Source organism: Pezoporus wallicus, unplaced genomic scaffold (assembly GCF_028554395.1).
Source record: "Pezoporus wallicus isolate ANWC-B61680 ecotype Strahan unplaced genomic scaffold, APGP_CSIRO_Pwel_v1 contig_3267, whole genome shotgun sequence".
Classification (NCBI taxonomy): Eukaryota; Metazoa; Chordata; class Aves; order Psittaciformes; family Psittacidae; genus Pezoporus; species Pezoporus wallicus.
Genome location: NW_026642849.1, coordinates 365,001 through 391,708, shown reverse-complemented (window position 1 = coordinate 391,708; position 26,708 = coordinate 365,001). Strand labels below are relative to the sequence as shown.

Below are 26,708 nucleotides of genomic sequence, written 5' to 3'. Positions count from 1 at the left end.
TTCCTTTTGAGCTCTGCTAGATGACTATGCTCAGGCAAGTTGGCTACTTGTTGACAAGCTACAAAAACTTTCCTTCTTCTGTACTAGGAGCCAGCATAATACATATCTAGGTTAGCAGCTCTCTGATTTTGGTTTCTAATACTTGATATAGTGACTGTCTATGCAGTTGTTGGCGAAATTCTGACCAACCATGACTACAGACTGTTTTGGGCTGGAAAGGACCTTAAAGCTCATCCAGTTCCAACCCCCTGTCATGGGCAGGGACGCCTTCCACTAGAGCAGGTTGGTCCAAGTCCCATCCAGCCTGGCTTTGGACTCTACGAGGGATGGGGCAGCCACAGCTTCTCTGGGCACCCTGTGCCAGGGCCTCACCACCCTCACAAGGAAGAATTTCTTCCTAATGTCTCATCTCAATCTCCCCTCTGTCAGTTTAAAGCCATTCCCCTTTGTCCTGTCACTACAGGCCTTTGTCAAAAGCCTCTCTTCAGGCTTTTTGTCGGCCCCTTGAGGCACTGGAAGCTGCTCTAAGGTCTCCCCAGAGCCTTCTCTTTTCCAGGCTGAACAAGCTCAGCTCTCTCAGCCTGTCTTCATTGTTAATGATGGGTAAATAGTAAAAAAATTAAAAGATAGAGGGAAAAAAAAAAAACAAACAAAACACAACATAACCAAAACCCAAAACCCCACAATTCTAATTCCCACTCCCTAACTACAGTGCTAACTTGCCTTTCACTGGTAGAGCGACTTACACATTCCCAGAAGACATCCAGGAAAATTCTTCCCTACCTTCACCTGCAATTTCTTGTGAATCCTTATAATCCTTTCAACACATCATTTTTGCTTTCCAGTACTGCAACTTCAGTAACTATTCACATCAACATTTTAAAACTACCTTTCCTTTCTCAGATACCCGCGGCAACTGGAAGCTAAGTTTTCTGTAGTACTTTTGCACACAGAGTTATTACTGTAACTCCAACACAACATACAGGGTATCAAGTTGCAAACTGTTTTTCAGAGGCAGCTTTTCCTTCACCATTGCTTAATGATAAGAGGTACACTGTAAGGCTACTGGGCTGTGTGTTCCTGTGAACTTCATCCTGTGCTTACGCTCCTTTTCTAAACAGCCTGTGTCTCCTGTAATGACAGATAAAAAGCAATCCCTGCACAGAGAAAAAGCGGGTCTGTTCCAAGTCATACGCTCACCTTTGAAGTACACTATATATGGCCAAAAGCAATTCGTAAATTTTCAAGAAAAGAATTAATTTAATTCATGGGATATTTCTAAAGCATCTCTTGTGTTTAAAGGCATCTTTGACCACAGCCTATGGGCCATGTTTATCTTAATACATTTTATTGAGTTTAAAGCTGACCTCCAAAATAAACTTGCTGAACTAATCCAAATATTTATTTTCATTATAATGACAAGGAACAGGGATGTATCTTGATTCTCAAGATGCGGCATCTCACTGCAGGGAGAGAATGCAGCAGAGTGTACTTCAGTATGGTGTTTAAAGAATGCGATTCTGCAGGATGACCTCCAAGCCTGAGACTTTGATGTTAGCTTAGTGCTAAAGGAACGTCAGACAATAAAATCCCCTTTTGGTTCTGTACTAAAGAGGTCCTCAGCCTCAAGGAAAATCAATTCTTTTGACAGATGATCAGTAAAAACATAATACTACAACAAACTTTGTCTAGTAACATTCAAGAAGAGTAGCTCGCCATACAAAATGGACTACTAACAAGTACCTTTACACAAGCCATTACTGATTTTTGTAATCTAATACATATGGAAACTTTCAGAAGTGTACTGTTCTGCGAATACAGGTTTCCTAAAATACTTCTGCTTACATAAAAATGCCTGCCACAATCAACACACTGAGAGTGTTTACTTGGAAAACAGTTTTGAGGAGCACCAATTCTTAGTAAAGGGCAGACAGTTCAGTCAGGCACTTCTCATACCCATGTCACTGCATACATCAGTTGAATGTCTCAGTGATGTTCTGACATTTGGTTTCGTCTTTAATTATGATTTTTTTCTATTTCAAATAAACACTTCAAATATAGATTTTATAACAAGCATATTTTGAAATGTTTTGAAATATCACTTCAGAAAAGGGGGGGGGAGGAAATAGGCTCTACCTTGGGCAACATTGTCAGGCAAAAAGGATATTCTATTTTCACTGAAACACTACTGGGACACCATACAGCATGTGTGCTGAATAATGCACAAATAATCACAAAGAGTATACATGACATCTAAAGAAAGATTTTAGCCACATTTAAACTGCTACTGCTTGTGTTCATCTCAGTGTGACTCCATTAAAAACAAACAAACAAACAACTATACAAAGAGCCATAGCCTGCGTTACCTTTGAAAAAGTTTACCAAAATTATTTTCAAGATTCTCCTTTCTGTAGTGGGGCCTTAGTCCCAGGGACACCCTGATTTACTGGTTAAAGACTCCAATAAAAACCTGTTTCAGAAGCACCGAATGGTCTGGACTGGAAGAGACCTTAAAGCTCATCCAGTTCCAGTCCCCTGCCACACACAGGGACACCTTCCACTAGACCAGGTTGCTCCAAGCCCCGTCCAACCTGCCCCTTGAACACTGCCAGGGATGGGGCAGCCACAGCTTCTCTGGGCACCCTGTGCCAGCGCCTCAGCGCCTTCACAGGGAAGAATTTCTTCCTAATGTCTCATCGCAATCTCCCTCTGTCAGGTTAAAGCCATTCCCCCTTCTCCTGTCCCTACAGGCCCTTGTCAAAAGCCCCTCTCCAGATTTCTTGTCAGCCCCTTGAGGGATTGGAAGCTGCCTGTAGGTCTCCCTGGAGCCTTCTCTTCTCCAGGGTGAACAAGCTTTACATTTCCTTCCTTTCTGTGAAGGGTTCTGCATTACCAGGTGGACATCCAACACTCATAAACGACAGAAATGACAGCTTCACAGAATATGAACACTCCCTCAGCCATCTCCTGAAAGCTTCAGCTTAGAAATTAAAGGAGAATATTCAGAGCATGGGCTCTATTTTTGTGCCATTTTGTTTCCAGAACCTTTCAGGGCTGTTACCCATACGTACAAGTGACTGTGTTTTCAAGCCCAAAAGGTGCAGATAGCTTTCATAGTACACATGGATATCCAGTATGCACAAACATCATATAAGACCTTGGCCCAACATTCAAGTATTACTTCAAAAATAAGGCCCTCTCTTTAGAACCCAGCCAGTTTTTTATATAAGAAAAGCTAATGACTGAAAGGCTACATGCAACAATACCATGTGCTATTTAAAATTCTGAGGGGAAAAAAAAGATACTTAAAATGAAGTTCTGGATTAGAATCACGGAATGGTTTGGGTTGGAAAGACCTTAAGATCATCTAGTCCAACCCCCTGCCATGGGCAGGGACACCTTTCCACTAGACCTGGTTGCTCAAAGTCCTGTCCAATCTGGCTTTGAAAATTAATCAAGACCTGATTAATCAGATTAAAACTGTTTCCAAACTGAGCTATAAGAAAATTGGTTAATAGCAAATCCTTAATTTCTGAGTCAAAATTTAAGCTTTCTTTCAGGCAGTGCAAGAATATTTAAAAAGGAATCAGTACAAATTCAGATGATGAGGATTCTAAACTGAACATCTCAAAATGTCTTCTTTTCCTCCTCAAGTTCATCTTGACAGAAACAGCATAGCTGACCTGAGAAAAAGCAAGTTATGACCAGTAACCCAGTGCAGGATCTTTTTTACATTCCTCCCTCTAGGACCTCTCGGCACAGTCCCCTCCCTGAGTATGGCAGTATGCTTTCAAACGCTCAGCTTAGAGACTAAAATTCTTGGTATTAATAATCATTGACTCAACAGATACAGCAGTTTCATGGTAGGATTTCTACTGTAAACCAGGCTATTTCTAGATCTGTCTCACAGGAATGACGAACTTGACAACTTCTATACTTCCTAGCAGCTTCCTCTAAGCTTATAAGAAAAGAGAGGATAGCATACTGACTGACTTATACTTGCAGTATCTGTTCTTAACCGACACTTAGCTGAAGTTCGATGTTTACTTCATATCTGAGTAAGAGATTGCAAAACACTATCTTTTTCAACTGCATAACTGGCATAATGAATTACATGGCAAGTTTCTGTGACTAACCTGGGACCAATTTACAAAACATCTTTAGGTAACAAGTTTTATAGGTTAAGGGTTTGGGGTGTTTTGATGAGGGAAAAGAGATTAAAAAAACTGTGCTCCTGGTTATATCTGCTATTATTTTTTAGCCAAAGCAAGACTGATTAGAAGGTTTCTTACCAGTTTCAGTACCTCAGCATTTCAAGTCTTGATAAGAATGGAACTTCCAAACACAGATACAAATAACTAAGACACCAGCAAATTTGTATGGGCTATGATCTTCACAACCAGTAGAGGTCACAGCTGACATCAACATACACTTCCTTTTTTAGACTGATACATATTTACAGCTGCAAATACCTGAAAAACTGACTATGGACTAGGAATTCAAGCATTCTAGCAAACTGGTTGTATTTAAGAAAAAAATGAGATACCCTGAAAATTTCCCTGACAGAGGGGAGATTGAGATGAGACATTGGAAGAAATTCTTCCCTGTGAGGGTGGTGAGGCGCTGGCACAGGGTGCCCAGAGAAGCTGTGGCTGCCCCATCCCTGGCAGTGTTCAAGGCCAGGTTGGACGGGGCTTGGAGCAACATGGTCTAGTGGAAGGTGCCCCTACAAAGGGGTTGGAACTGGATGAGCTTTTAAGGTCCCTTCCAACCCAAACCAGTCTGGGATTCTATGATTCCATGAAAATACAATCCTGCAAGGAATCACAGATATTAAATTCCTCCAAAACATTAAGCAGGGAAAAAAAAACATTCATTTACTTTCATTATATGGAATTCTGAGAAAGAAATTACAGATGCTAGAACAAATCATCTAGAGCAGTACTATTACAGTTAATCTGTTTTCTAGTGAACAAATGAAAACAGGAGATTTCAGCAGCTTTCAACAGATTCAGCTGCTCTGGATCAGCTTAGATCCAGAAAAAGGTAGGAGAGTACAGCTCTGTTAAGTGACATGAACACAGCAGTGGCTGACTGCACCTTGTATCATGTAAAAACCATGTGTACACTGAGCACATGGGATGAAAAGGGAAGAAGACTGAATCTGGTTTTCCACCTTTTGAACATAAAATTAGCACTATCCATTCAAACTGCCTGGAAAGGAACGTGCTGTCCTTATGGTAATTATTTTAAGTATCCCTTCTAGAGACTCAAGAAATCCCCAGTCATTTCCAAGCTCTGGCATCTCCACACACGCAAAGTAAAAACAGAAAAGGGGACAAAAGGCATGAAAACAAAGAGGTTCACAGCGACTGAACAATGGTGTTGCTGAAGGGACCAAAACATCTTGATGAGTACTTTCAGGTGTTTTCCTCTTAGGAGTAATATATAACTGATAAATTAATACACATCACTTCCAGCCTCCACAGCAGGAGACCTACATCAGAAGTTTATGAACACTGAAGGCTATTCTGTATGAAATAGGTGTCCTTCCTTCTGGTATTTCAAAGGGTAAATGTTCAAAGCATTCTCTGTGCTGAAGAGGAATTAGTTCTTGAAACTTCCCCAGCCTCTTTTGATTGGATTCAGCTTGTGCCTATGCAAAGCATACACAGGTACTGGAAAAAAAATACTGTTACCATCTGGGAGACAAAGTGGTTTTTCTGAAGTTCAGATTTTTTAAGAAAGTACATTCCTAAAAACTTCAGTGCTCATTCCCTTAAGATCACTGTAAGTTGTCCATTTTTTTTAAGTCAATATTAGTATCCAGAACACTCAGAAATCTCAGAAAGGAGGAAAAACAGACTACGATTAAAGGATGAAATCCTGATCACAGTGAAATCACTTCCAGAATTCCCTCCCCAAACACCCCTCCTTGCCAGGACGCAAACATCCTGCATCTTACACACTCCCCCTACTTAACCCTCCTCTTTAAGACACAGTATCTCTCCAAAGTGTAATGAATCATGTATATAAAATACTGTTACAGGATACTGATGAACACAAACTCACTATGATCCGCTGAGTAGGATATATGGGAAATGTTACAGAACTTCTTTGGATGAGCAAAAATCTGTAACACATCTCTTAAATGATTCGCAGAAATGACTTGTAGAAAACCTATTAAGCTCTCCAGCATAGCTCTCCAGGAACAGCATGTTTCTCCATAGAGTAGCTATTGCTTCTTTATACAATCTCCTCTAGTATCCTGGTGAAGACTGAGACAGGGCTTTTACCAGTACCTTTGGGAAAGGGCTCCACTACGTAAGTTATTCTCTCACTGTCAATCATTTTTTACCTAATACTCTGCCAATCTGAATTTTCACTTTAGAAATCCCATTCCATGACCCCCCCCTTGTGCTTCTGTGCTTTAGCATTTGTACTCTTCAGATATTTATAGTTATTGTTAAGGAAAAAAAAACAGACATTTTCCCTCAGCAGATCCTTTTCTGTGCCTGAATGCTGCCTGTCTCTCTTGGAGTGCAGTATTTCTTTGCAAATTACAAATAATGGTTAATTCAATTTTCAGAGGAATTAACAGATGTTGTTGCTGGGGAAAATAAAAGCCCATACAGAAAACTCCTTCCCCACCCCGCACACTTCCCTATGAACAACACCCTCACCCCCTTAATTTGCTGTTACATCATCAAAAAGGGTTTATGGAACTGAGTTTTTCAGTTAAGGAAAGCAAACAATTACCAGCCCAATATTTTGCAGAGAACAATAACTTTATATATAATTATTTTGGATACCTAGTCCCAAACACAAATTATTATTAACACACTGTATTAGCAAAACACAGTATGCAATCAAAGTACCTTGGAGATGAGGGATGCTCTGGTGATCTTTCCATTTCAAACGCTTCAGAACAGATGCCTTAAAAAGGGAAATCATCTTGCTTTCCCTCCCTTTCTTCCTTATTGCCTCTTAACTTCAGTAGAGCCCCGATCTCAGAAACACATATACTGCACCTTTCATACTCCAGATATCATTGTCTTTGTAGCCACCTTTTAAGTATTGGCATACTGTGATGAGGACCCCCCTACCCAGAGTCATCTCTTCCCCAGGGAGTAAAGACCTATCTCCTTCAGTGTCTCCCTTCTGACACCTCCAGTTCAGCATCATCAGCAAACCTGGCGAGGGTGCTTTCTATCAGAACATTAGATCACTTATGAAGATGCTGAAAGGCTCAGGGCCCAGCATTTACTGATCCTTTTGGGACCCCACTTGTGACAGGCTGCCAGCCTGAGTGAGAACCATTTATTACCACCCTCTAAGCTCAACCCGTTAGCCAATTTCCTACCTACAACACAGACTACCCATCTAATCTGTCTTGCTCCTTTGTGTAGAAGGCAGCCATGTGAAACAATCGCTCAGGCTTTGCTGAAGTTCAGGTAAACAATATCCACTGCTTTGTTGAAGAAGGTGATCACATTAGTCAGTTCCTAGGTTTTGCCTAATTTTATTTCTCATCTGCTTTCTGTAAACACTTATCCACCTTACCCAGGTTAGTATTTCTTTATATAACTTCTGAAGCATTTGGCAATCATGGAATGGTTTGGGTTGTAAGGGACCTTAAAGTTCATCCAATTCTAACCCTCTTCCACAGGCAGGGACACCTTCCACTAGACCAGGTTGCTCCAAGCCCCATCCAACCTGGCCTTGAACACTGCCAGGGATGGGGCAGCCACAGCTTCTCTGGGCAACCTGTGCCAGGGTCTCACCAGCCTCATAGCAAATAATTTCTTCCTAAACCATCCCTGTAAAACCTGTCATGAAGCCTACATTCATGTGCTTCCCCATTCATCACTGCCATGTTTGGTTTCATGCTCCAAGTACTTAGACCCACAGCTGAAGAGACTCTACAATCCTTAACCCATGATCTAACTTTGAGCTTCCCTGTCAAAGCTGCTTTAAGTACTCACCTTTCATATCACATCCCTTTAGGAAAACAGATATCCCAGAAGGTCATCTATCTCTAACCCAAACTCTTCCTTTGAAAACCTGCAGAAAAACACACTGTGCTCTCCTTCATTCTAGCAAAGTACACTGATAGTCCTCCTTGATTTTAACTTTGTTTTTGCACTGTTCTTTACTCACTGTAGTTATTTTCTGTTCACCCTGAAGTTTATAGCTTTTAATCAATCAGCAAATTGTATTCCTTACTATCATGAACCAACTTTCTGGTCACTAATGATGTAGCTCTTCAAATTTCCCCATTTTCACTCACTTCCTTTCATGTCAGCAGGAAATGGATTCAGGATGTCTCTTTCAGCATCCTCTGCTTTCCATCTGACTTCCCTGTAATTTATGAATTTCCTTGCTAATTTGCTGAAAGTGCTACTCAGATGTAGTTAAAAACATCCCATGAGCATCCTTTGATATGGAATATATTCAGAAGAGACAGAATTTCTTCAGCACTTGAAATATGTCTAATGTTAGTCTGCTTTGCTTGTATTTCTTCACAGGAAAATTAGTCTGTAGTTTCCTAGCGCTGCATTTTTAAATATCATGCCAAGCCATTTACTTGTTGCATTTCTGTTTGCCCTATACAAATTCTGTTACACTAATGTATACCCACATCCATTAAAAAAAACTACCTCATTAAGTTCATCTGAACCACTAACGGAGTCCATATATACTTCCATGGCAAACTCGCTTGCTCTTCTGGGGCATTTCTCTATGTAGAGCAAAGGTGCTTCATGGCTCTTAACACTTTTTTTCACAGTACCTCCATCTTCTCACTTATACTGTGATACTGAATATGTAAGTCAAGTTATCCGAATTAAGTAACATTTCCTTTACTGTCTTCACTACTTAAAACACCACTTAACAAGACACACAGGATTTGAATTCAGGAAGCAAGTAGCACACATACTCACATATTTTCATATTCATTGTATTAATTTATACTAATTTAGTTACTACTCTGACTATCCTGAAAAATCTCGATGTACTTCAGAAGCATAATAAATAAATGTGCCATTCAACATTCTGACCACAGCCAGCCCAAAACTGATGGGATTTTTTGTTTCAGTTTGAGATTTTTTTTTTTTGAAGTGTCAATCAAAGATTTTCCACAGTAAAGTCTTGCTATAACTCCTATTAAGTCAGTGGGAGTTAGTGTCAATTACATCAGACTATGAATCACAACTGATTAGATGGAGATCTGTATATTAATCAGGGTAGGAGATTCAGGAAAACACACTGAGATGTAACAGCTAAATTCTGAATGTGCATACTTAAAAGCCAGTAGTTAAAATATTGCACCATGTACTCAAATAGTCTGCTTATATTCGTGTGTATTATGTTGTTTGACTGGAAACATAGATTTACTCCAGACAGAAAATGGAACCTTTAAATTAAAAGATTCCTGATAAGTTTAAGAACCTCAGAAAAAAAATCTTGAAGGCTCCTAGTGGATTATCAGCTAAACATGAACATTTGGTAGTGCAACCTGAACAGAAGAGGAATATAAATTGAACCAAAACAGGAAAATGAAGGATGAAAAAAGTTAGAGAAGAAAATCAGCAATAGTGAAGACTGGAAAATATACTTTGCAGAAAAATATAAAGCATTCAGAGCATGAGACCTGACAACGAAGTAGGCAACTGTCACAGTTCAAAAGTATACACATAAAGTAGGTAACAGAGGAAAATACACTGAAAGTAGATTAATTCAGGTGTGAAGATCCACACTTAGAAAAAGGAGGCCATTTAACCACTAGAAATATTTCCTGCCACATGTAGTAGATTCCATATATTTTTATATATGTATAAAAAAGTGGAACAGTGACAACCAGTACAGTGGCTACTGGATCTGAGAAAAACAACTTCAACTAAATCAAATGACCTCATTTTGTACAGGAAGCCACGTCAGATTATCAGTCCTCAGAAACTGTGACAGTTTCAATTAACAGAACATTAAAAGACAGGGATAATCTTAAAGACTACGAGTGTCAAACTTCTGGTTAAATTTAATACAGATAGAAATAGGTCAACATAGCTAAAGATGTCACCATACTTGGTTAATGCTAGCTGAATAAATCACTGTTGCCTACCGAAAGCCCCTGCATTCTTCTGCCAACAACAAAATAACTTTCTGCTTTTTAAAGATCTATGGCTTCAGCCATACAAAAATTTCATAGCATTTTGCAACCTGGAATTATCCTCCCATATGATGCACTATGTGTATTAGCAGAAAAGAAGCCACAGAGAATCAAGTGTGACAAAGCTTCAGGTTAGGTAAGAAGCAGCATTTAACATTCTTCAAAGACACACAGATGCTTCATGAGCACCCTGCAAACCAATTTAACCATTACACATAGAAATTTCAAAAGCAGTATCTGGAAATGTAGGTTCCAGATTCCTCATGACCATAATGCCTCCTTAAACATGAGCACCACGTTTATGTATCACAAAAGAGACAGTGCTCCCTCTACTTAATGACTGAAATGTTCTTTGAGTGCATTGTGATAATGGCAGCTTTGATTCTGCATTGTTGAGATCAGTGGAAGCTTCTCCATTTTCTGAGCGCTGGCAGCATCAACTCCAATAACAAAAAAATATCAAGTAATGCATTACAGAAATAATGTAAATACCATTTATTCTGAGGGAAGGTAGGCAGATGATATGTGTGAGTTTACACCTTTCCTCAAATTATTCCTGGATATACGTTCATAAGAGCCTCTGACTGTCCTCTGCTAAAGTTCAAAGTCTACCAGCCAGCAATCAAATTTTAATGCAAAGGATTCACTCTCACTAATACTGGATTCCCACGATTGCAATATAAATCTACCACTCTAAGTGCAAAAACTTTCCAGCTGTTTTAAGAAATTCCATAGCAGAAGTCCTCTTTGAAACCCAACATCCTTCAATCCACACTTTCTGAAATATTCCTGGATTCTGCAGGTGACTCAATTGACACAATGAAAAGAGGCAAAAGCGAAAGCTACTCAATGCTAATGCACCCCATTGCATCCCAAAGAGCAAAGGGACAGACTGCTTCCCTGAAAAAAGCTGTAGGGGTTTAGGGTTGGTTTGGGGGTTTTTGTTTTGAAGGGTTTTTTTTACAGGTGACAAACTATACCCAGTAACCTCTTTCACATTTAAATTGCAAGCAGCCATACTAACATTACCACATGTAGAAACCTTTTATTCTATAGTACAACTTTCTTTTGGAAGAAAGAATCAACCAGGTCTACTGCAAGGTGTCCCTGCCCATGGCAGGGTGCCGGAAGTAGATGAGCTTGAAAGGTCCTTCCAACCCAAATCATACCATGATGCTATGAAAGTGCTGAGCAAGGAACTAAAGTGGGACATATCCCTACTTCACATTTGGGTATCAAATTTGCAGCATTAGATGGATACGTAAAAGCACAGACGCTTCTTTCTGAAAGGCAAGTCTAACGTATTCTAGGAAATAGAATCAATATAACACCAACCTTACTTAATTAGGTCCCATTATGCCTTGCATACCTATTTAAGGAAAGCCATGTGGTCATCAGGCAAAGGTGTTACTGAGAAAACTGTCACTGCTATGAAAATGAAGCGCCACGCTTTATTCTCTATCCACAACAACATGAACTCTAACATCATTCAGGACATGCTTGCAAATGCTTTCTTCACAAACTTATGGTCAATGAAGAGAAACATCTTTACAACATCTAAGGCCTTGCCTGCTTTCACTGAAATAAAAAAAAAATCTCTGATTAAAGCTACATCTTTCTCCCTCTATTAAAGAGACATACAGTAAAATCATAAGTCATCAATATTTAGAACAAGTTATTGCCAAAACCAAGAAGTTCAAACAGGAAAGAATTAAGGTATTCCTTATCTTACTATCTGCTGATAAAGCTTTATTCTTCCCCCCACCAAATGAGGAAATTCCTTGTGCTACATGTAACTCTCATTCCAAGAATGTTAAAAAGCAGAATAACATGACAGAGGCCCCCTCTTCTTATATTAACTTAGATCTTGATCTGAGTTACCTTGTAAGACAGTAGAGTTCCACTGACACAAATCTAATCTTAATTAGAATTACAATTAATATTTTAGTATTAGATTTAATCTTCATTAGCTACAGATGCAAATGTTATTAAAAAGCTTCAGACTAAATCTTCATTTCTATTCCATCATATTTACTTCTTGTCACTGGATACACCAAACTGAATGAAGCAGAAAACACATTCCAATTCTCAAAGGTGTTTTTTTCCCCTCATTTTTTACCACATTAAGGTAAAAATGCTTCACTTGGATATACTCAAGTGTATTACCCTAGTTATCCCTGTTGATTAAATACCGCTGGATACTCTCCATATTACAACTCTATTTTAAAAGTTGCTTAAAAAAAAGCCTGTGATCGTGAATAGTTCACTCTGTTAACTATGGAACAGTGTAAAATGCACAAACACCAGTTCAAGTTTTTCCTTATGAAATAAAATTTCCAGACATATCATGCTCAAGTTACTTCATTGCTCCCTGACTAAAATGCACAATATGAGAGGTAGCTGATATGAATTATAGGTGCAGTGGCTAAATCAAGAAGTCGTCAGAAGAAACACTGCATGAATTTCCTCAGGGATGTCACTGAAATTATGCCAATGTCACCAACCTTTTAGGTATTTCAAATCAAACTATTTCAATGGAAATATGTTGCAAAAGCAGAAGATTACAAATAACCAAGAGATAAAGACAACGTCATACAAAGCAGCAAGAAACCAATACAGAAAGTCAAGAGTGTAGGCAGAAAAATCTTCTTGTCAAATCTTTGGACCATAACAGCTAATAGGTAAATGTTGGAAAAAGGGGGAGGAAGAAAAGACACAGCTAATATACCCAAGGAAGTCAACAGCTATTAAAAAATATTAATAGTAAACTACTGACAAGTTTTGTCTTGTTTAGAAAGAAAGACTGTAACACAGTGAGCCGACTTAAGCTGCTAAGTAGAGAAGAAAATGAACAGTATTACAGAACAGAAATCACAAAGTAAATCAACTGGAAAGGCTTTTAGGTATTTTCTACATAACTGGGAGCACATATAGGAAACAGCACAATACTTCAGAAGAATACACGCCTGTGCTGTTCTGTCCATTCAAAACTACATTATATAAACAGGCAATATTTTTAAACACACTAAAATTTTGACATGAACTCCCCAGGAATCCTCTCTCATTCTGTCAGTTGCTCCTGTGACATCTGCAGAAATGTAGAATCATTTAATAGTTGAAAAAAGGTTGCTTTGATCCTGGGAAGTCAGACAAACCCTCAGATTTGCTTTGTATGCACTGGAGTAGTATTCAATATTTAACAGCAGAAGCCTGAAAGAAACCTTTCACAGTTTAAAAAATGATCCATAAAAACAAAGCAAAAAGACCCAAAGAGAAACAAAATCCTTCTTTACAGTCTGAAAACTTTCTTCAGTATTTATTCAATAGGTTCACATAGAGAAAATTGGCTTAAGAGAGGGGAAAAAAAAGTCAGCTGAAAAACTCTTCAGTTCAAGATTCAAACCAAAATCGGTGTCATTACTTCAATATATGGAACCTATCATCCACAAATGTCTTTTATTCTTCTCCTATAGCACTCCTTCACCCTTTAACACCTTTCAACAGACAGGGAAAAGGATGCTAGAAACACTGCTCATTCAGAAAAATCACCCTGTTCTCGATCAATACCAATTCAGAAGGCTGGTGCTCTTGCTCACATTAAATAAAACAGCACATCATAAAAAAATCCATTGTAAATAATTCCATCCATTCCAGTGGGCGCAATCTCAGTGTGACATGCAAGAGTACTGGGCTTCAGACTGCAAGATTTAAAAATGCTGCAACAGTGGTCATTTGAGAGTATCATAGCTGGCGCTCCCTTCTTAGTTACAGAATTAGGGAGAACAGCTTTAAACTGACAGAGGAGGAATTTAGATTAGAAATTAGGATGAAGTTCTTCCCTGTGAGTGTGGTGAGGCCCTGTCACAGACTGCCCAGAGAAGCTGTGGCTGCCCAGTCCCTAGCAATGGTCAAGGCCAGGTTGAATGGGGCCTGGAACAACCTGGTCTAGAAGAAGGTGTCCCTGCTGGTGGCAGGGGGTTGGAACTGGATAAGCTTTAAGGTCCCTTCCGACCCAAACCAGTCTCTGATTATATGAAAAGAGAGTAGGACTTTGGAAGTATCTTTTATCTTTGGCTATTTTTGGAGGGCTATAAATAACAGAATCTGAATGCTTTTTCTTAATAGGACTAAACACAAACTGCAACTGTTTCAAACTTGAAATGAACCCACATTATCTACAGTGAACAAAGAACTGAAAAACCATTATTAGCAGGGACCCTTAGAAAACAGAAGGAACTTGGAGCAAATACAGACCAGGTGGCTTCACCGTATAAAGCTAGGTAAAATGTTCAGATATTAACCTTTATGTTCATCTGTTATTTGAGAATGTTCCCACTGAAACGGGCAGTGGGTTTATGCGTGTTCCTGTCTTTTGTTGTCACCACTGCACTCTGCAGTAATGTCTATATAATACTGAGACAATAGACATTTCTTATACTGCCCCACTCTCTGAATTTATTTAGTTCATGTCCCAACACTTGCATTTACTTTGAAGCTCCATTTATTAATAGCTTTGTAATTCTTTACTGGGGCATTCATTCGGCAGAAATCCAGTGTACACACAGTATTATTTCTTTTTTACTTTGTAGCTGAATAAAATGCAGCATCCCCAAAAAAGCATGCGTGGCACGCATGTTAACAGCACAGCTCTGCCAGGGTGATACTAAGGCAGTCACCTCAAGCCAGAACATTTTGTACACATCTACTTAAACCAGAAGAGCAACAATAGGGGTGGGTGAGTATTAAACGTTAATACTTACATGTAAGTCACAAGGCAAAAGACAGAACCAGTCCAGAAGCCCTGTCATCATGATCTTGGTCATTAGCCATGCTTTTGCTAGCACCATTATATCAGCCTAACCTATGCAAACTTTACACAGTTCCATGCCTGCAGCAGGACAGATGGAAAGGCTGTCCCTTTCACAGAGAGTAAGTTGGAGATGACCATACTCACCTGAGAAGGTAGCAAAGAAATTTTATTTTCCTGAAGAACTAAATGTTGTCTCCCATATTGTGAACACAGGATCAGGGTGTCTGCCCATAAAAAGTGCCTGTCACTCATCTGCGAGAAGCCACCTTTGCCCCCAAAGCATATTCTAAAAGCAACAACCTGCCTGGTTACCAAGTAACACTGTTTCTGGAAAACTACATCATTTCCAGCTACAAAACTGAGAAAAAGCTGTTTCTGTCAAGAGAAGAATGCCTGTGCTCTAAGAGGAGCACAACACGAACAGCCCCTCAGCAGGAGATTTCAATTTGGGAACAGGAAGACAGTGTATCAGACATTCCAGTCATTTTCCTGCTAGCCAAACAAGGAGAGACACACTGCACACATACCTTTCAAACACTAATAGGTAGGGGCTGCTGCTCATTATTTAATTGCTAGAGACTTAAGCAAGCAAAAATCTGAGTGAAGTACCATACCACCATAACTCCTGACTTAAGTACAAAGAACCAGTTCAAAGGCTAGTCTGCCAGCAAAGGGAACCCAAAAGATGTTGCGAGTACTACACAAGCAGCATGCCCTCAGCTTCATGTTGAACACCAGAAGCCCTGGCCAGACCACCTAGATGTTTTGATGAAGTTCATCATGAGAGTGAGTGAATGAATGAAAACTATGAGAGTAAAAGTGTGACCTGATAAAATAATTTACTTGGAGAGTTTGCTACAAAAGGAAAAATGAAAAATTCACTTCCCCTCTCAAACGCTTTCAAAGTTTTGTTTAGTTAATGGAACTCCTCAGTTGGGTTTGACTACAAGTTAGCAAAACTTAGGGTAATTCTATAAAAGCAGAACTCCAGTGTTTTATGCAGAAGCCCAATGGTTCTTCTAAATTACTGCCTCTGTTTCACTGAAATGAAACAGAAATCAAGAACATTAAAACATGATAAACAGCAATTACAACAGAATTTAAACAAGCAGAAATCCCTGCTCCACTACCAACACAACACATTGTGTGTGTGTATGGGTGTGTTCAAAGTTTTGATTCAGGCCCTCTTCTCAGTTCCTCTGTTTGAAATAGATATTGTTTATAAACAAGGAGATTTCTATAAGCAATCACCGGCTTATAAATAGGTAAATACATTTATTCTTTTGCCAGGGTACTTTGAGCATAACACAAGTGGCAAAGGCTGGGCAGGAACTGTCCTAAGATCATTAGAACACAAATTCTGTGATTCCTTTTCACTTTTGACACACTCAGTGTTATGATGAAGTCTGATAAAGGGACAAAGCGCAATTCCAGGTTTGGACAGTGCTAGTAAATGACACTATATCAATGGAAATTATTTGTAAACAGGAACAGTCTTGTAGAAAAAGAAGGATTTGGGGGGAATGCAAACAAAATTACTCACAGGAAAGAGCTTTGCAGGGCAAGGTATAAAACTTAATTTACAAAACTGAAACTATAAAACTAACAGCACAAAGATGCCGGCACACAACTCTGTTTACAAGCAGGGAATTTACAAGACACATTAGCGGTTAAGGCCATGGCCGTAAATACCATCAATGAATTCAAGGGGCAGCCAGCATTTTCCTACTGCTGGGAGTGGAGAAGGATTAAAGACAAGCTGGCTGGGCAGGTCACTGAGGTTAATACAAATGTAAAGTACCACACATCCCCTGAACTAAGCTTTAAACCTGACAACTTCACAAGCCCTTATGTGCTGGTTGTTAATAAAGTCTCTTAAGTTGTCCCAGTGCAGTATTTCAATGGTCTGCTTAAAACAGCTATTTCTTTTCTCATCAGTGCAGATTGCTCCTTCCTACGTTGTATTTTAAATAAATGCTTCTAAATATGAACCTTAATAATGACATTGAACCTGTAGTAGGTAGCTTTTCCTTAACCTATCCAAGTGAATCTTGTAAGCGTGATATAATGCCGCAAAAGAACATAAAAAACTGAGCCAGCTTCCAATCCTCCTGAGCCTCTGCAAAATGCCCAATAGGTGCACTGTTTTCTACAGGGATGACATATGTAATAAAGATGGAAGTTCTCTGATGGTCTGAGGGCTGGAGCACCTCTATTATGGAGACAGGCTGGGAGAGCTGGGCTTGCTCAGCCTGGAGAAGGCTCCAGGACAACCTTTGAGCAGCTTCCAGTGCCCAAAGGAGCTGACAAGCAATTCAGAGAGAGTCCTGTAGGGACAGGACAAGGGGAAATGGCTTTAATCTGACAGAGGGGAGATTGAGACATGAGGAAGAAATTCTTTCCAGGGCAGTGAGGCCCTAACACAGGCTGCTCAGAGAAGCTGTGGCTGCCCCATCCCTGGCAGTGTTTAAGGCCCAGTTGGATGGGGCTTGGAGCAACCTGGTCTAGTGGAAGGTGCCCCTGCCAAGGGGGTTGGAACTGGATGAGCTTTAAGGTCCCTTCCAACCCAAACCAGTCTGGGATTCTATGGTTTTATGAGTTTAATCATCTGAACCTAAAAGACTATCAGACAGCAGGGATCAAAGATACACATCTACTTTGACAAATGAGTGATACAGGCCTTTCACAGCTCATGGAACTAGTCATATTGACTCTGTAAAAGGAAAGATTTTCCCTACTTGCATTCCTTATTTTTTCCCAGTGTTTCTTGGTGGTTGTTCTTTTTTCCGATAATGCTCATGCAATCAAAAAAACTTATTTTAAAAACACATTTATGAATAAGAACTGCTATAAAGTGCCATGTAATAACTCATAAAATACAGAATGTTCTTTGGCAAAACTGTATTTCAAATCACATTATCATTCTATGCACACAAACTGCAGAAGCAGCATCATGCCAAAACATGACCTTTTCAAAAAAATGAATTGAGAAATGGATCCTTCCACTTCCACAGTTACTTCCATATAGCTTCTCCAGATGAAGTACATACATTTTGCAACCCCAAAAGACAGTTTATCATGCCTGCCTTCTCACTAGAAATGACATCTTTTCTCTTTCATCTCTATGCCAGTGACTACTTTCTCAAAATTATGTTGGTATTACACGAACTAAATCCCCTTGACCTGCAGCAATGAAGTCACTTATTGAAGAAGCATCTTCACAAAGATGTCTTCATCACAGTGTTAGCACAACTTTGCATTTTACCTGGTTTTCTTCCCTTCAACCTTGAAATTCTTACTTACACTTGAGCCTCTCTGCTTGTCTTAGCAACAGAAGTATTCATTAATCTGCTGTTCCTCAATTCTGCCGTCCCAAGTCACTCAGGGGAAAACTCTGAACACACAGATGTCTAGGCAAAAGTTTGCCAGACGTTTCCTAGAAGTCAACTTGCAATAGATAGTAAATATTGAGATGTAGGCTTCATGTCTGCCTGAAGACTACTTATTTTTCATATGCAAAGTAACTATGAGAGTGGAAAGATAAAGTAAGAAATAAAATCAGTGACTTGAAGATTGCATGGGAGAAAGAAGCAAGATTAGTCATTAATGAAAACAAAAAGAAGTATTATACAAGGCAAGGCAGTACAGACACAGACATTGTCATTGTGAAGGCAGATGGAGGATGTCAGAATTAGAACAGCTGCAGAGAGCTGATGATATCAAATTTGCATTCAAATTCAAGCCTGAGTTTTCTTGAGAAGTACAGACTGTTTTCCGAGTAGAAGGCAGACAGGAACCCTAAAAATCCAACAAATACCAAAACCTAAAATAACCACCAAGTTCCTTAGAAAAAAAATAAGAGGAAGTTAGAAAATTACAGAAAATAATTCTTATATTCTTATTTGAACACATGCAACTTCACTGATCTTTAAGTATTACTATAAAAGAAGATTTTTTCCTCAAGAGAAGTAGCTGCATCAACTCTGTAAGCACTAATGAATAGTTTTAGCCAATGACAATGGTAAGTTTTATATTGTTTTAAGGTATTCCACTCAACAATTTCAAATTATTTCAACATTTTCTAGGTAGATACATAGCTTCTTAAAATGTCCTGTTCCAGTCAGAACTTTCCACTGTTTCTGAAAAAGCTCCATTTCTGTTCAGCTTCAGGCAGTTCTATTCTACTTTCCAAACACTGTTTCTTCCATCAAACAGAAATCCACTAACCTGCACCAACAGCCACTCTGGAGAGATCCAGAACAGGCTGCTTCAATACATATATATATATATATATAAAACTAAACACAGCAGTGACATGCAAGTCAAGTTGCAGTCATTCAGGAAAATCAGAGATGTGAACATTCAGTGGCAGAACACTCACTGTGTCCTGACATGGCTCCAAATCCACAAGTTTAGTCCCAGTTAGGGCACTTACTACAGAGGCTGTCCTCAATTTACCCACTCCAAAGTGGCTGGGGAAATGGACTGGGAAGTCCAAGAGGTGATGAGAGCCACATTGCTTATTTCTCTACCAGAGAATAATAAACCTGCACAGAAACATTTTTATAATGCCATATAACATCGGGATCACCTACCACCCTCCCAGCAGTCATGGAAAAACATGTGTCATGGCTACACTAAACCTACACGTACCTAAAATTTGGCAAAGATTTTACTCATGACCCTTAGTTGCATTTAGCTAGCAAGGCAACTTAGCTAGTTAGCTTTCAGTAAATCACACTAATACTTCTAAGAGATTTTTTGCAATGTTCAGTTGGTTATGCTAACCATTGATCAAAACATAAAAGTTTTATGGCAACTTTACAACATCTCAAACCCTCAAAGCATCACAGATTATTTACAACATGTAAGAGGGCAAGAAACAGAGATGTTTAAAGGTTACAGTAATCTTGTGGGGATTTGATCCTCTCCTATCTTCCTACATTCCATAGTTCCTTAAACTCACATTATATTTTGTTCAACTTTAATGAAAACTTTGAAATGAAGCCAATTTGGACATGCAAAACCATCACTAGAAAATATGTTACTGCTTTTCTTGCAAAGAGATGGGTTGTCTAAACATCCTCCCCTTTCACAGAGGAGCTCTCCTCTTCCTTGCACAAAGTCACATCACAAAGGTTTTGGGGAAATAGCGTTTAGAACAGAATCAGTCAAGTTCTTTAGTGGAAGATGCACATACTGCTTTACGGGACTTCAGAGAGTCCTGAAAGGTGTAAATTTCTAATCTCTATCTTAATCCTCTCATCAGTTCTCACAACACATACATTGATCTCCTCTGCTTCTGTCCAGCAGTGTGGATAACAGAAAATTATTTTTAGACTAGGTGTAATTCCCTGTATATCCAGAAATAAAACACCCACTCTCCAACACATCTATTTTGCCACCTTTGCTGTCACCTTCTGATAATGCCAAAGCCATAGTTGGGTTCTGTAAAACAATCTGTCTGTACTGATGAATTTACAGTCTGCCTCATATACTTTTACTGGGCCACTGAAGAGACTGTGGCAATGGTGCATTATTCCACATAGAAATAGCACCTCTCTAAACTTGTTTCCAATCTCAGACAAAAGACTTACTTTAGACCCTGCAATGCTGTTAATGGTTTGCACCATGAAGTCTTGTTATACTGCTGAAGAAAAAACCAAACACTGCAGGCTTCCATTTTCCTTGACTTTAAAACATTTGTCAGCATGGATCACAGGAAAACACAGACTTTCCCGAGAACCAATACCAACCTCCTCATAGAAAAAGCTATTTTGATTTTGTACAACTGTCCCCAGTGCAGCTAACACGAGGAAGTAAATGCTTAAATTGCACATATTCAGACTTCATTAAAACAGCATTTAGCAGATCATTTACAACACTGTTATGTATAAGCAGTATGCTCTTGACAAGGGAAGTGAAAAACAACAGAAACATCGTTTAAAAAGGCTACATTCCTCATCCTAGGAAATGGATAATTCAAGTCCTGAAATGCTTTAGAATACCGCTTTTTGGCAAGTCTGTTCTATTAGTATGGAGTACTAGATCTAAAAAAGCCCAAACTAATAAATCCTATAGAACAGACCTAGGAGAGCCAAGATCTTATTTCATAGAAGATGTTATGAGAAAACTGTATTGTTCTTTATGCCATATCTGAATCTGCATCATATTGAAAAGACACCTGCTACTAAATGACAGTTTTCATTTACAGAGGAAACTAGAGCAAGATAGGTCTTAATCATTCATTAATTATCCATGTGGTGACAAACTGAAGTGAATTAAGACAAAAGTTAGGATATTTTGCATATGAAAGTGACAACAATATTAAGACACTACAGGACTAAAGGAAGTTTTTTACAATGCTGGATGAAAGCTACTGCTATTTTTAAGGTGTTTAAAGAAATGAACATAATTTCATTTAAAAATATCACATAAAAAGAAAAGCCTTGCATACTAGGTACAGACAAAAAGAAAGAGGATTGGACTCTACTGTTACAGATTTCAGATTCTCAAATATAACCTGCTCAGGCCTCACTTCATGGTGGTATTACTGCTAGAGGAATCAGTTCTTCTGGAGGGATCCTTCAGTTTCCCAGATGAAAGTTCCTCCCCCCCAAAAAAAATCCATCCACATGCTCTTCTTGTCCATGAGAGCAAATCTTACCTCTTCAAGCTCAATTACAACTATATATCTCTTACAATCCCACTGCAGCCTCCTAAATGTGAATTCTTCCACCTTTCTACTGCATGCGCCAAACTGTCTCAGCACCACCTGCTATTTACTGTATTTCACTTTACTGTGTGTCCATCTAGTGCTTAATCCCACATTCCCTACTTCAGTCCTACTCTGATGTTCTGAACTGAAAGTTAAGTTACAGGTACTCAACAGGGAGAGGAGAGAAAGAAACAGAATTAACTTTGGCAGCTCCCAAAATGGTCACAAGGCTACTGCTATCCCCATAATTTTTGGAGTGATACATCTACAAGTTTGTTAGAGGTGGCACAGTTTGGGAGACTGTGATTTTGATGATTTATAACCAAAATATTTGGTCGTTTTGGTAGAACCATAAATTGTTTCTGCTTTGGCTCAGTGCAAGCCCTCTGAACCAACACATCCTGTGAATACACCATGAAATCAATGCAACTGAGCACTGATTTACTCTACAGATACACAGTTGACCAAGCTGCGTCAGACTCATACCTCCTACTTCAGGACAGTTTGTACATAACATACATGATGCATTCTCAGAAAGGTGTACAAAACCACCAAAAGCTATCCAGACATATATGCTACCTGGAAAAAAAAACAAAAACAAGCTGGATATACAGAAGATAAAGCTTAACACAACCTGCACGTAACTATCAGTTCTGAGTACTATAAACTAAGTCCTACTTAAGAGAAACCTTTTGCCTAGTTAACTCAAAGACCCCATTTCCCAGTGACATGTTAGGACAGCTCGTACTATGAAAACAAGTAGCTTAACATAAAATACCAGACAATTCAGTAACATCTGATAAACATACATTTTTATTCCAAACACGTCTATAGTTGCTGCTGTTTTCATTCTTTTTTGAGGGATGAGGGTAGGGTTTTGTTTGGGTTTTGGTTTGGTTTTTCTAACATTAAACCTGTAAGTTAAAATATTAACTTTCTCACAATAACAGACAGCAATTTAAAATTCAACATTGAACTTTCTGACATTGGTCATAAATACTTAATGCTAGAAGTAATGCTAAATGTATGCAAGTCTGCACAATTGGGGCTGTATTTAGTTTTATTTAGCAATGAGCTGGAAAATAGCTTTTACAGTGAATTTAGTTGGGAACCACTTCCTAAACATCAAGTAGACAAGCAGAAAGCCAGAAAACAATGATAAACAGATTCGGTTTGGGGCATATTCTCCTAGTACTCTTCATATAAGTCTTGTTCCTGCAGTGCCATTTTCTTTTACATTACTTATAACTACTGAAATCAGTTGACAGTTGGCACCCAGTATTCAAGAAATCCTTAGACCGACTTTTCAGCATCACACTAGTTCAGGAAGGCATGGCTCCTTAGGGGCTTGGTTTTTTTTTCCCTGTATTTGCAATTAAATCATATATAGAATAATTTAGTATTTTTCATATAGTAACAAACATTTGAGGCTATTTGAGTGTGGAAAAAGGGCCGAGTTTAAAGTACCTGAAGGAGCAGAGGGGCTGTTTCACCAACAACCAATCTTTAAGGTACAAGGAACAATTTGAACATGCTGGGATTTTAATGTTAAATGCACTTTACTCTTGGAAGCAATTAAAACCAAAATTTGTTTAAAAAAAGAAGGAAAAAAGCAAGACACCTACAACACACACAGGATGAAAGAATTCCCTATTAGGAGAAATCCAGAGGATGCTTTTTGAAGGCAGACCTTGAGAATGAGTGAACTACGTTTGAAATTTAAGAGAAAACTGAAGAACAGTGCTTGGGGAAATGGAGAGAAATTCTCCTTTTGTCTGATTTTCATAGTGAAAACTGTCAAAATCTAAATCAGGTTAATGAATTCTCAGATTTGAATTCTCAGATATGAAGTTGCAGTTTACTGTTTTATTCTGTCATCTCACATGCCTGAGCAACTGTGTAGAAAAGATTCTATCAAAAACTCTTTGAAACTGTACTTGATAATCTTTTATTTCCTGCCTATTGAGATTCGTTGTATAAATTTAACACAGTTTTAACTCCAAAAGAATAACTTAGATGAAAGTCAAGGAAAGCAAATCCGCAAGCTTTTCTAAATGCAAAATCAACACCATTTATAGCAAATGTTGCTGTCAGAAAGGATGCTGTGAAAGTTTCAGCTTCAACATTATCTCAGCTATCAGACAAATATATTCTACATCTGCTTCTCTGACAAAAACAGACACAGCAAACAAAATATGATGCAAACACATTAGCATCAGTGTTCAAACCTCAGCCTGTTATATTTAGACATTTGTGGGGTTTAGGCAGAGTAGACATGGCACTAATATTCAGGCTCCTAAGGCTTTACTTATAATCCTTTCACCACATTATAAGTTAGGAAAGCTGCCTCAGTAAAAGCAAAGCCTACAATGAAGAGGATAATGAAAATAGTTTGGCAAAATTCACCATAAAGAAATTCAGAAATCTTTAACAACCACAGCTATTCCATGATTGGATTTTAACAGCAATCTAAGCATACGGGCACTACAAGAAATCTGGAGAGGGAATTTTGACAGGGACACGTGATAGGAAAAGGGGCAATGGCTTTAAACTGACAGAAGGGAGACTGAGATTAGACATCAAGAAGAAATTCTTTCCAGGGCAGTAAGGCCCTAACACAGGCTGCCAAGAGAAGCTGCGGCTGCTCCATCCCTGGCAGTGTTTAAGGCCAGGTTGGATAGGGCTTGGAGCAACCTGGTCTAGTTGAAGGGGCTCCTGCCCATAGCAGGGGTTTGGAACTCAGTGAGATTTAAGGTCCCTTCCAACCCACACTATTCTATGATAGGATACAAAAGGTCCTTTTTACCACCTTCATGAAAGAGTCACTTGCCTGACCAATCTAAGAACTCCAGAAGTGGTTTGTAATAAACACTATTACTCCCAAATAATCAAAGACTGGTTATCATGATGTGAGTTAGCTACTCAAACTGAATATACAGAAGTATAGCATCCTTTATAGCCCTGCATTATCACAAGATAGAAACACAGACTCAAGCAAGTTGGAAAAGACCTTGAAGATCATCAATCCCACCCGTTCCCCCAGCACTGCGAAGGCCACCACTAACCCATGTCACTGAGGGCCTCGTCTACATGGTTTGTGAACACTTCCAGGGACTGTGATTCCACCACTGCCCTGGACAACCTGTTCAGATTCCTGACTGCCCTTTTGGGGAAGCCGCTGTTCCCAATATACAGATGTTAGTAACTGACTCCTCTGTCAGTAACCATTAGTGATAACATATCACCCCTGTCAAAAAAATCATAGCCCAGTCAGCAGTGCTCCTGCAGTATATTCTTTTCCTCTTGAATAGGCATATTTTTTCAAACACCACCCTCATGCAATTAAAAATTAATATTCAGGTCAATCAACACAACAAATATATTTGTGTTGTATTTGTCTTTTGTTTGGAAAGAACTGGGAGTTATTTTCAGTTCTGTGTGTGCATGAACTTCAAATCATTTACACAAACAACTACATGAGAGTAATATTAAAGGCACTTTCACCTGAGTTTGAAAGGTAGAGAGCATCTCCAATTGTTACTTACAGATAACAGAAGAATTTCAGTAAAAAAAAAAAAGTAGCTAGAATAGCAACTTCTGAATGTTGAATACTGAAAATAATAGTAATAGTGTATCTGCAAACTTCAGAGAGCACCAGATCAAGACCAGTGTTCTACTTCAAAACCTTTTGTCTTCATTATTAAATGTCTAAAATACATAAGTATCACAAGTGTACTAAAAATTACTACAGCCCTCCTCTAAGCAATTAAGGTGCCAATAGGAAAGAAGACACAAGTTTACCAGAAACTGCATAACAGTGTAGAATTTTATCCAGTCAATGTACACAGGACTAAACCCACACCGTTTGTCTCATATATATAACCACTGAGAAACCATTCTCACTCATATGTTACCCTAACTCCAAAACTTTGGTCAGCAGCAACTTCAAAATGACTGTACGGCATCACTGTTATGAACACAAAGGAGATCTGTTAAAAGGAGAAAGCACCACCCTATCTTACCCATTTTTTATTATTAATCATTCTCTAGCAAGCAACAGTGAAGTGCTGAAAGAGGTAGAGGTTTTCGGTTGGAATCTCTAATGTTGAAATTCCTATTGGGAATTTAAGGACAGGGTTTTTTTTTCCTATGTTGAGATCACAAAGTGCTCTAGGAGTAATGCTCTAGTTTGAAGGGCAGATTTGATTCCAAAGCTGCTGCGTGGCATATTTTCTTAGGAAGCCGCATAATATTATTTCCAGCCATACTCCAAGACAACATTATAGACCTGTACTGATCCAGAGAACAGGTCACCTTGACCTGATTCATCTTCTCTATAATGTTTAAAGCAAGAGCACTTAAACCTCCCCTCGAGATGAGTGAAACTATTTATCAAATTGCTTATATAAATCTATTGCACTGCCTTGAAAAGCCAACTTCAGAACACGGAAGTTCTGAAATAGCAAGTGAGAGGTTGCTTGGCAATCTGATTTCTGTACTCACGCTTCAGCATTACTTTACAGACTAAAATTCTGATCTCCCTCCATATTTACAGAATAGATCCACAGAAAATGAATAACCAGCAAGTTCATGGTGTGGCCAGAAGCTAATGAAACTCAAACTTCTGAGCATTACACACTTAAGCATGTTTCAAAGTCAGACCAGTCATATTCCTCTCCCTCTTTACAGAGGGGTTTAGACACTGATGACAACCATGGCAGGAAAATCTGACACAGACCCTTGAATACAGAATTTCTAGACTATTTAGCACTTAATATAACAAAAATATCTTAAATAAACATTTTGTCAAACTACTTGTGACATAGCTGGGGATTAAAAGTGAGGAAGTTAGTGAGGGGACATTCTCTGCCTATTCTGTTTAAAGCAGAGGAAAGCCTTACTTCCTCTGCAAAGCTTGGCTACACAGCACCGATTAGCTCTCATTTCTTTTCTGCAGCTCAGTGGAGACTACCCTTCTGCCTGAAATTCATTTCTACTTACGGTTCTTATCT

The 26,708-nt window shown here is 38.9% G+C and overlaps 1 protein-coding gene across 24 annotated transcripts in view; it reads right to left on the bottom strand.

Moving 5' to 3' along the window:
- Window positions 1–26,708, bottom strand: part of NRXN1 (neurexin 1) — a 677,900-nt gene that overhangs the window by 432,489 nt on the left and 218,703 nt on the right. The gene's annotated exons all lie outside the window — the stretch shown is intronic.